The following is a 10,844-nucleotide window of genomic DNA, read 5'->3' on the forward strand; positions in this document are numbered from 1 at the left end:
CGGGTCAAGGAGAAGGAGGAGTGTGGTTCTGAGATGTGGTGGATGTGGCAAGAGCAGAGCTGGTAGTGCCGGGGTGGAAGATGTAGGACTAGGACTGAACCAGAGGAGAAGTGTTCCAGACACCGACAGTCGTGCACAGCACATGCTGTTCACAGCGGCCACACGTCCACATCATAAAAATTGCCACGGGTGCTAATTGGCATCCTGGTGGTCACTGTTCACAGTGAGACCAAAGGCCAAATTACCTTGTCCTCGGAGGTCATCTTTGCAGGTCAGAGCTGAAGTAAAGCTTTTCCCTGCTTTACTTGCTCTTTATATGGAGATGATTTCCAGGGTACAGCACTGGCAGTGTAGCACCCTGACTGAGCTCTAAACGTTGGTGGCCTTTAATTTCCTGCTTTAACTAGTCGATAGATAAATGAACACAATAGTCTCTCTATATACTTGTAGAAAATATTTTTAAAGACTAAGATTAGGTAAGTGCCAGTATTAAGTCATTGGAGGCTGCTGTCAAGACAAAAAACCTTATTGGAAACATTTTTTGAGCAATGCAGGCTGATGACATCAATGATACCCTTGATCAGAGGTAACAGTCGTAAAAGTCTACATGCAGTAAGAGAGTTGGCTCAGCTGGATGTGTGTAATGGAGGGGACACGTCTGCAGAGTTGGTTGAGTAATGCTATCCCTCACTCTTCTCTTAATAAATCCCATTCGAGTTCAAATGTCTCCCTTTTATATTTCATTCTGTGTTAAATTTGGTGTTCTGCAGCATTCACTTAAATCTGCAGTTGTGCTCTGTGGGAACTCATTTGGGGGTTATTTCTGATTTTGCAGCAAAAAATACACATGAATATATGATTTAGACAGCATTTCTGTCCTTGTGCCATGCCCCCATGCCCTTTGCTGAGCCCGAAGCTCCTCCCGTGCTCGTGACGACACACGAAGAGCAGGCCATCTGAAAATGCCATACTCTTAATATTACAAATGTATTCAGGCAGTTTTTGAAACCCATCTGTTTTAGAGGGAAATGCTCAATATTCCATTGTGCATCTGCCTTAGTCAGGCCATAAGTATTTACAAGCGTAGGATTATGGGATTTGCAAATGTACCTAGCCTTGGATGACCTGGAGTCCCTTATTCTGGTGGCTGTGGCTGGAACCTGGAATCCCTGTTCTGTGTTACATAAAATCCTCAGTTACAGGTGTTGACAGCTCGGGATGGCTTCAGATTTAATCCGTATGGCTTCATAAACAATTACTTGTGAAGCAGAAAAGTAATTTGAAATAGTTTGAAGAAGTGCTTTTGATCTTTGGGATCTACCCTCTATAGAGAAAAAAAATCTTTGTGACAAAGGAAGGTATAGATGGTGAAATGTGTTTTTTTCCTTATATTTTTCTCGGAGAGGGGGTAGGAAGGTCAGGTGCTTTCAAACACACGTGAACAGAAAAAGTTGGCTTTTCAGCTTTATCTGAGCTACAGATCTTGGAGCATCAAAGGAATGTCTCTTCCTACAGCACCGTGCATTAACTTGCTGAAAGTAAGGACACCTGGAGGGACCTTTCTCCAGGGGTTTTCAAGATTCCACATCTTTTCACGCAGTCCCTGCAGGTGGTTGGGAGGTGTCCAACGGTGTGGGGGGACAAGCAGGGCAAGAAAGGACAATGATTTTCCTTGTGAGGCTGCAAGGGAGAGAAAGCAGAGGCTACTTGTGCGTGGTGTTTTTTTCCATGATGTGCCTCACGGTGCCGATTTCCGAGTTGTCCAGACACGTTGGAGTGCTCGCTAGCTTCCTTCTGACCTATTCACCCAGGTCTCCTTCCCATGGGAAGCAGAGTGCTGCAGGGAGTGGGCAGGGCAAAAAGGGGTAGTTGGTGCATTCGTAGATCTTGCTCTGAAACGAAATCGCAAGGCAGCCAGGGCTCTCATCCACGTCCAGGAGCTGGCGAGTGTTTCTGGGTGCCCCAGTTTAGTGGTAGCCAGAGAAACCTGTTCAGCCGCTCCCCCCCGTTCCCTTCTCTCCCCATCCTCCTTTTGATCCACCATCTGGTCCAGTTCATGGCAGGAAACTGTTGTTTTGCTTTAGACAAAGTGCAGTTAGACCATAATTGTACATTAAATATAGATATAATATATTGTGACTTGAAATACTTGTTCTTAAGTAGAGTAAATGTCAATCATATTGCCTCTTTTTACAGACAGGTTCTGCTATTCGGTCATAGTTTGTGAAGCCCTCTAAGGCTGGAAACAAAACCAGAGTTTTTTGGCAACATTTGCAAAAATATTATGAGGAGGATTAAGTATAAAACTGAACTACAAAGGGTAATGATAGATTCTTCATTTCTTGATGACTTGAAATGAAGAGTGGATGTTTTTCTGGAAGATATATTTATACACAAATTACTAGGTTACAGCCATGGTAACTGGATGAAATTCTGTGTTTAGATTAGAGGGCCTGGAAGTTCCCTCTGCTTTTGAGCTCTGTTAAAGAGTCCACGATTTCAGCCCATTGCTATTAGTTGGTAAACGTGTGAGAAGCATGCGAAGAAAAAAATTAGGACTATTGTGGTGGTGTTATGGATGTTTTGCTGACTTTTACACAGTATTTTGCTCCTTTTATTTCCAGGTTGCATACCCGATGCTAGAGCTGGGCTGTCCGACTGTTTCATGATGTTTCACTTTCCATTTGCCAGCTAATAATTTTCTTTCTGTCATTACTAAGTCACCACGTAGAAGTGGAATCAAACTGCCCTTTGATCTCTTGCTGCAACGTTTCCTTTACCTCCAGTATTAAGACTCATCAATTTTTCAAGCATCAAACCAATCCTCATCCAGAAGTTTGTATTTTAAAGAATCTCTTGGATCCAAATCTATTGGTACCAGCCCATAAGTCAGGATATTGCTTTCCCAAGGATGAAGATACTGCTTTCCCAAGGGTGAATGGTTAATATCAGTGACATCTGCACAGATATTCTGTTTATTTCCATGTTGAGGTATTTTACTTGCCATTTTCACAATTTTGCTGCTTTCAACATCAGCCCCTATATCTGCCTCCCTGAAACCAGTGTCCAGGCCAGCTAAAGGCTCCTGGCTGTTAGAAATGACTCCTGGAGGAAAAGAAGCTTCTTGTTCCAATTCGTTGGAGTACTGAAATCTATCCTGGGTTCTGTGTAGCGGTTCACCTGAACTTTGCTTTTCAGCCAGATTTATTAGGCTGCTTCTTTCCTGGTGGTTGTCTTCCTCCCTGATGTGCTGCCTAGGACTGATCTTATCAAGCTGTTCCCTTATTCCTTCTCCCAAATTCTTGACACTTCTGTCGGATTTCTCTGTTTTTTTCCTATTTCAACCTTCATCCCTGTTGTCCAGGTTGTGGAAACTTCCACAGTCCTCTGATTCTGCCTGTTTTCTTTAAGTCACCGTGGTTGAGAGACAAAGGGCCAGCACAGTTTTCTGTGTAGCATTCAGGTAGGGCAGGAGCAGGGAGGAGACCAGGTTAGGAAGCCTTGGTGCGTCCATCTGCGAAGGGCAAGATTTCACTAGCAGGATGAGGAAATAGCTGGAGGCCACCAGCTTTCCTATAGCGTACGAGGGGAAGCGCAAGCCAACAGCTCGGGGCTGCCAGGTGTGCGTGGAGTGGCCCAGCCGTGATCTCATGCTGATCAAAGGCTTGGAAGCAGTACAAAGCCGAGCGTCATCCCGTTCTGTTGCTGTCATCGTTATATGGAGGTCAGTAGGGAAAATGCAATTACTTCTTTAGTCGTAGCCATGCGGGAGGTTGCTGTTGTGCTGTTGGGCTATGTGGGAAAAAGCTCCTCTCCACACACACACAAGCCTGGAGGAGCAACTGCAGGTGGGGGAACCCGAATAATACCTGGAGGGGCCCCAACAACCCAACCGGAGAAATGAGCCCCTACCCCACAACCCTGACTGTCCCCCGGCATCGACCCCTGGTCTAGGGCTGAGAGCCATCAGCATGAGCCCGCGGGAGCAGCTCGCCGGGCACCTCACAGACCGAGGGGTGACTGCCCCGGGGTGCGGGACACACGTGGGATGCTGGGGACGAGCGTTTTGGGATTGCACAAGACTTATTATGGGGTGTTTGGGGGAGGAAGCAAAGGTGGTTTGGGGAGGAACAAGCATGGGAAAATAGAGGGAAAAGGGGATAAAAGGGAGTGGTGAGTACGCTTGCCTGGCCCCATCCTGCGTCTCTTCAGTGCTGTCTGTCCTGCCTTCTCACTAAACTCCATTTCTGGCTATTTTCCTGGGTGAGGGCTCTCTGTTTGGTGTGCGTGCGTGTGTGCAGGTCTGAGTGCCAGCAGCTGGAGGGGACCGTGGGGCACGGGGACCGTGTGCCGGCAGTGGCAGCCACCGGAGCGAGTGAGGGTGCGTGAGTGAGTGTGAGATCCCGAGCGAATCTCAATAGCCGGTGAGTGTACATATATTGTGCCTGTGTATGTATTCCCCTCCAAGAGGCCTTCATCCTCATCAGCCAGAGAGGGGAACAGGCTGTTGGTGCTGTTTGCGTGAGTGCTGAGTGTTTCTGGCCGTGGTAACGTGTGGCCGGCCGTGTGTATATTTATATATGGGTTGTGCATGGGTGTTTGCAGCTGTTTCGGAGAAGCCTCTTCCTGCAAGAGCTGGGGTGGGAGGAAACACGAGGCAGCACATCTGGAAAGCTGTGGCTTGACTGATGCTACCAGGTACCTGGGGCAAAGCAGAAGAGAGACACGGGTTGGACACTTTTCCAACATCCTCGCAGCAGTGAAGGCTCAGGAATTGTCAACCTTTATTTTTCTGCTTCTTTAGAGAGGGAAGGAGCTCTGGAGTCTGTTGTTTCACAGGGTGAGAAAACTGCTCTGATTTACTTCTTTCAGAAAAGGGACAATTTCAGGGGGTATGGCCTTCTTAGAGTGGAGATCTCCTGTGGTTAAGAGGAAGGGCCAGCTCTTTGGAGGATTTGGGAAAGACTTCTTAAACTCAGCTCGACTTCTCTATCTGTGAGACCAAGGCCGCATGTAGCAGGTACCTGAGGAACTGCTGATGAGTAACTCAACTGAAAATGCACTGGTTGAAATGCAGACCAACTCCACCAAAACCAAAAGCATCATTCTGGCTGGCTGTTGGCACAAGTGTGAGCAGAATTTGGCCAAACCTTTCTCCTTGCGTACTCAATTATGTGCCCAGCAACCAAGCTAGTGTCCCACCGAGCACGGACTGCGAATATGCCTGGGAGGCAGATGGTTTCTTCTAGCAAAGAAATAGCTGAAATAGTGTCGTGTCATCATGGTCTTCAGCTCGCTGATATCCTCCTGCCAGGCTGAGGCACAAAAACTGTATTAAAAGAACAAAAATAAAAGGAACATCAGAGCCTGCAATCGATTTCACAGGAAAAGCAAAGGTATTCATAACGTGTGAGCGAGCTTGAACCATTACCCGTGGGATGATGGTATGAAGAAGGGTTTGTACTTCATCTGAAACCCTGGAAGGTGGCTCTCGGAGCCCTTGCACAGACCTCAGGGATGTTCTCGCGGCGTGGAGTGCCAGAGGGTCTATCGAAATGTTGCGCCTGTTTTCTACGAGCACAACCCTTTCTTCTGCATGTGCTGCTGCTGCTGCGGGTTCATTTTCATTTTTTTAAAAGCAACAGATCCCTATTTTTTTTACCTAAAGAGCTATTTATATACAGACTAATATCAGCTGATGAAGTGTCTGAATTATTGAGGTTAATTATTCATCGTGTGTGTGATTTCCGTCACATGGCATTACTTCCTTTCCCGTATTGGACAGCTAGGGGTTTTACACAGTTTAATAAGACATAGCAAGCAATGAGCATTTCTGAATGCTTGCAAATGCATGTTTCTATGAAAAAATGCTGTTTTCTAGACATGCAAACACACCCATGTTCTTGCAAGAGTTCAGAAAAAGGTGATTAAAACGGGAGGTGGACATATTTAAGTGAACTGCTGTTCTGAATTGAGATAAGTGTCGCAGCCCTGTGACTTAGGAGGCTCATCCAGCTCGGTAAGACGAGCGTCCACCTCTTCCCACCCACCCGAGAGCGCAGTGTGTCTGCAACGGGCAGTAGCAGCTCTCCGCGGGGAAGCCAGGCTCTGTGGCTTCTCTTTCCTTTTCTCACCCCTGCATGATAGGAGAAGCAGCAGATTTTTTGTAGCTGTGCCATTGATGTCCTGGAGATGCACAGTCTGGTCATTTGTCCGCTTGATTTTTAAGCAAAAGAACCAAAGTCATTTCACTTAACCGAGCCTGGGTACTATGGCGAGGAGTACCACGTAGAAAAAGAAATTTCTAAGCATCTTAGCCCAAGCCTTAGACATGTATCGTGTGTCTTTACAGCGCTTCAGGATCATACCGTAGAAATTAGAGGAAAGAAAAGATACACTGGACCATACTGTCCCTTGACTACCAATGTGTTATCATTTCCTACTGGGGAACAGTCTCTTTTCCAGAGAAATTTTAAGGAGACACAAATATCTTTCTTCAGTGACATTTCAGCCAACTTACAGAACAATTTTGTATCTGCTAGGTTTTGTTCAAATCACTTTTATGAAAATACGGACATAGCTGCAGAAAGCAGACCCTTTTTGTGTTTAACTAAACCCCCTTTTTGCGAAAACTGCTCGGATGGAGTTTTAGATCAGCCCTACACGTTCACGCGGTGCTTGCTCCTGTTTCAAGCGTCCGATTACACCTTCTGTGTAGACTACACCAGACTGATACATCCCTCCAGTGGGAATGTTTTTCAGGTGGTCTAATTCATCCCGAGCTTAGTTTTAGTCTATCATATAGGCAATTTAGAAGATATCCTAATGCAAAATATATTTAACCACACATAGGTGACAAAAACACCTTTTTTGGAGGCTTCTTGTAACCTGAGAGAACATCGCTGGCATCGGAGGAAGAGAAAACCTGTTCTGACCTGCAGACTGCTGAGCATCCCAGAAGGTCGGCTTTCTGCAGAGACACTGACCTTAGTCAACTTTCTTAGCCATCCAAATGACCTGGGGCAGTGATGTTATCTTGACATCACCCAGCGTGGAAACAGCTGGTATCTAATACATTTAATAGATTTCTGAGGTCAGAAGAGACCGTTATGATCATCCGGCTTGACAGTTACTGCAATCAATTGTGATATTTTGGGCTTCAGACAGTAGCCGGCAAGGGCCAGGAAGGATTTTTTCCCCCCAGTGCACAATCAGTGCATGTTTTCTGGTTTTCGTTTATTAGCTTGTCGTCATGTTTTGTTGCTTCCTGAAGGCACCAGAGGCTGGTTACGGCTGGCGGTGGGACGTGGCAGGGCCCCGTGGTGGTGTGCAGGACCGGGAGGGGTAACATCTTCTCGTGGAGGTGTTGATACTGTTGGCAAAGCGGGAAGCTTTCGGGTATCATTTTTAAATGCCCAGCTGGTATAGGCTGCTCACGTGACCTGGGTCGATCTGACACCAGATGCAGGGTCGGGAAAAGGTTTTCCCCGAGTCAGACCACCCCCTGGTTATGGTGGGTCGGAGATGAGGTTAGCTGATTGACTTCAATCTAATTGACTTCATTAGCCCCACACAGCGAAGGCTAAGAAACTAATAGCACTGGCTATAGTATCTGACCCTCTGATTTATTCTCAGGCATTGTGGAAACATCATTCTCATAATTAGAGTACAAATGACAGTGGAGCAGACTTAAATGGGCAAAATCATGCAGCCTGTCAACAGCAGCCCGTGAAGGCAAGGAGCCAGCGGCACTGCCCGGGTTGCTGGGGAGCAGGAGTTCGCTGTGGTTACTGCAAATACGAGCAACTGGATCAGCACAGAATCACCAGTTTTGTCCCATCTGCGTTAGAGCTTTGCCAGCTGCAGACTGTGCGTATGTAATGCTCCTTAAAATCCTTTCTCGCACCCCAGCCCTTCCAGTCTCATAACGATCTCGTTGCATAAGGAGCGGGTTTTAACGGGGTTATAAAAGGGAAATACTTCTTCAATCCATTGCCATTGGAAGCCCATGCAGAGGATGGACCACCCCGACCCCAGAAAGCCAAGATTTCCTCCCTGCGTGCCTGAAAACGAGACGGTGAGCTCCTCCGTTTCGGGTGAGTGAGAAAGCCTTGCTGCGGACCCGGACCAGCGCCCTGGATTGTGTCTATCCTGCGGCAGCAAAATAATGTCTTGTGCTTGACACTACAGCTGCTGTTTTACACCTCACTGGTTTTAATCTTCTGAATAAACAGTATACTAATTGTTCCAGCTTCCAGGGCAGCGGGGTTTGTAAGGCAGCCTAGTCATGCCAGGAATTTAAGTTTATGTAATTCGCTCTCTGCTGCGGATTATAGGCATGTTGTTGTCCGGCTATCTGAAGCAGAAAACGCTCCGCGGCAAAGCCGCTCGGCGCGGGGCGAGGACCTGCCCGGCCATTCGGCTCCCCGTGCCGTGGTTAGACCCTCCTCGGCGGGTTGCGAGCCCGGGACAGCTCGTCCCATCGTGCGTCCTGGCGCGGAGGCCGGAGCTCCTTCCTATCCCTGCTGGAGCATCCACCTGGGCTGGAGGCCTGCTGCAAGGAGCTAATGCAGCAGAAGCAAAAACCAGTCCAGGTGGCTTTGAAGGAGATGCTTTCCAAAGGAAGAAGCCCGCCGCGAGCTGCGTCGGCGATGAGCACGTGCGCGGCGGGAGGAGCCCTCACCCCGGCGAGGATGTGCTGCACGCGCAGTTCTCTTTCCCCACGCCGATCAAAAGCCACCATGAACCTCTTGCACCTGGGGCGGGTAAAGCTGTTGGCAAGGCCAGAGGAGAGCTTGGGGTTGGAGTAGCTATGCAACGAAAAGGAGATTAGGGCCCGCGGCCGCGGAGCATCCCGACGGCAGCCGCGCTCGCTGCCCGCCCGGCTGCGGGGGACCGCGGCACTGTCCTTCAAACCGCCTCCCCGGCAACGACGTCTCCCTTCCTAGAGAATAAACTGAAACACACCCTCCGCTTCGGTTTTCGCTTCGTCTCCCCCTCCCGTCTGTTCATTTCCTCTCCCCCCCGCTGCTCCCCCCAGCAGGCTTCTGCGCCAGATGGTCCCCTCTCCTCCTCATCCTCTCCGTGCCGTCTACTTCTCTTCCCCTCCGGGCCTACTCAACCTTGCCGATGCTCGTGAGTCTTCTTGCCAAGTGCAGGAAACTTGATGTTTTTATTTATGTCCCAGCTCCTGGATTCCTGGGATGATGGGTGAATTGCAGCTGGTTTTCTTTTTTTTTTTTTTAAATGGTTAGAAAAAAGTTTCTGGAGCCAGCGCTTGCATTCAGAATATGCAGTGCCTCAGGATTTTTAAGGTAATGGAGTGATTTGGGTGGGATTTCTCTCTGATCTTTGAAACCCGGCTGCCTTTTTCCTCCGCGCTTGCAGGGGTGTTTTCCATTCGCCTCCTTCCTCTCCGACTTTGGGCTGACTGGTCCGTTCTGTACTCCAGTTTGCGGTGGATTTTCCTATTCCATCTCCTCTCGTTACCTAGCAGTGACCCTTAATAACCTAATCTTTCTCTGTCAGCTGAGCCCAGCCTCTTCTGCAATGAAAAAGGACATTTTTACAAGCAGCTGGAGTGAGCCGGAGGAGGCCGAGCAGCCTCCTAGCCCTGGACGTGTCTGCGGTGGTGGGAGCCTCTGCGCTGCCGCGGTCCTTCGGCAGCGTGGGAGCTTGCCTAGGCGGTTTAATTAAGAGAGCCGTGCGTGACGTAGCATTAACACAGCCTTTCTTGTGGTGAATGAATTTCATTTCTCTCTTCTGGGATATCGGTCATTCTAGGACATGCCCCAGTGTTGTTTGGAAAACCCCAGGCTGCATCCGTGAAATCCGAGGGGGCTACGGAAGGACCAGAAGGCCAGGAGATGGACAAAGAGGAGAAGGGTTGTCCCGTTGACTAGGGAACGTGGTCATGTGGAGACGTGCAGGTGAGGGAGGTATCCAGACAAGCCCTCCGTGCCAAGGCAGTCAGCATTTTTGGCTTGCTAGGTTAATGTGAGTGGTGAGATGAGTGTATGCGCACAGGTGCCAAGGAGTCTTGTTTTTGAAGGCATCTGCTCTGCTCTTGGGAGGCTGATGCAAAGGGAAGCCATCGCACCCCGTGTCCCTGCGGGATGGTTGCCATCCCATATCCACCATCTGCCTGATTCCTTTATGGATGTGGCGTCTTGTTTTTACAGTTACAGATGGCTCGAAAAGTTAAATCAACTTGACACAACCATGGCACAAAATTCTCCCTTCCCTCCCACTCGCGCGTGTCAGTGCAGCCCGTTACCATCAATCAGACTTTTCAGTGTTGACGGATGGTTATAGTCAGCCAGCACAAGATGCTAAACAGGCTGCAACATTACAAAAATTCGCAGGATTATAGCAAGCTTCAACATCCTCATTTCCCAAGCTACGTCTGAAAAAAAAATGCTTGTAAATCTTCATCAGCAGAAGTCATAGCTTTGGAGATTTCTTTTTCCCTTCGAAATCTATTTGGCCTGGAGCAATGCTTATGAGCAGATACGATCCATTGCTTTTTTCTTACGGGAAGAAAGTGGGAAACCAAACTCGGTATCTTTTGTCGTGAGTAAGGAGGCCTGGCTGGAGATGAGAGCCGGGATCAGGCGGCTGCAAAGCTCCCGTCGCAGGAACAAGTGGGCGACTTGCCTTCTTCTGCCAGAAAGCAGCTGCTTTGCCCAACAGCTAACGCCAGGGCAGCGCTGCGTTTCCCGGCTGACCAGCCGGAGCAGTTAGCGTGCAGCATTTCGGGAAGCTTTCCCTGGCACCAGCGTGGTCGGGACAGGGAACGGGTCTCGCCACAAACAACACATTCCCCGTTTCTACACAATCGGCCA

The sequence above is a fragment of the Dromaius novaehollandiae genome, chromosome Z (genome assembly GCF_036370855.1).
Source record: "Dromaius novaehollandiae isolate bDroNov1 chromosome Z, bDroNov1.hap1, whole genome shotgun sequence".
Taxonomy (NCBI): domain Eukaryota; kingdom Metazoa; phylum Chordata; class Aves; order Casuariiformes; family Dromaiidae; genus Dromaius; species Dromaius novaehollandiae.